The sequence below is a fragment of the Emiliania huxleyi genome (genome assembly GCF_000372725.1).
Source record: "Emiliania huxleyi CCMP1516 unplaced genomic scaffold EMIHUscaffold_4, whole genome shotgun sequence".
In the NCBI taxonomy this organism is placed as follows: Eukaryota; Haptophyta; order Isochrysidales; family Noelaerhabdaceae; genus Emiliania; species Emiliania huxleyi.
This window is the reverse complement of record NW_005198966.1, coordinates 1,757,295-1,758,340: the sequence shown is the minus strand read 5'-3', so window position 1 is coordinate 1,758,340 and position 1,046 is coordinate 1,757,295.

Genomic DNA, 1,046 nt, shown 5'->3' with positions numbered 1-1,046 from the left:
CTCTGCCTCTCGCGCGCGTAGGCTTCTCACCGACAAGCAGCTCGACGCTGCGTGTGGCGAGCGCGGCGTGTGCACGGGCGGCGGGCGTGAGGAGAAGCTGGCGCGCCTCGCTGCCGCGCAGGCCGGCGAAGCAGGCGTTTCGGCGCACATGTCTGCGGAGAGCGCGCCTGCCAATCTGCACGCGATGAGCGTGCCGCAGCTGCGGGCGGTCTGCGCGGCTCACGGGCTAGTCCCGCCCGACGGAGCCGGCTCTGAGGAGCTCATTTCGTTGCTCGAGTCGCGGCACGATGCGCACGCCGCGCTCGAGGGCGGCGGGCTGGAGGCGGGCGGCCAGGCGCGCCTTCTCGGCGGAGGCGGCGACGGCAACGAGGCGGAGGAGGACGAGGACGAGGAGTACGCGGGCGGAGAGGCGGAGGGCGCAGACGAGGATGAGGACTCGTCATAGAGGGTGAGGCTAGGGGTGAGGACGCGCGTCATAGAGAGGATGGGCGTGAGATGGCATCTCCCCTAGTTGGGAGACGGGCATACATCGCAGAGCGCGCTCCTTCTTAGCACACGGTTCATAGCACATGGAGGGGCGGGGGAGGGGCGGGGCACAAGATGCGGTGCGACGCTCGCAGGGGCTAGCACACGAGAGATATAGTGAGCGAATAGAGGATGTCGGTGTTCTGTAAAAAAATATCAATCTCGATACCGACCTCATCCTCAACCGACGGTCTATGGAGGACCCGTCGCCAGAGACGACGCAGGGCAGAGCCGGCAGCCACCGCAGACGACGGTTAAACGACGGGGGGAGGCGGCTATAGGGAGGCGCAGGCGGAGCAGACGCGCAGGGCGAGACGAGGGAGGGAACAGGGGATTTTGCGGAGATATCAGCAGCCGAGGATGTACGAAGAGATTAGCATTAGGAGCAGCAGGGACCCGAGGGACCAATCCATGTGGACGACGGCTAGTGCTAGTCTCCCCATCGCGCATCGGGAGGACGACCCCCGGCTAGTCGCCGACCACACCCACAAAGAACCCTGCACAAAGATCGCAAGGGCGGG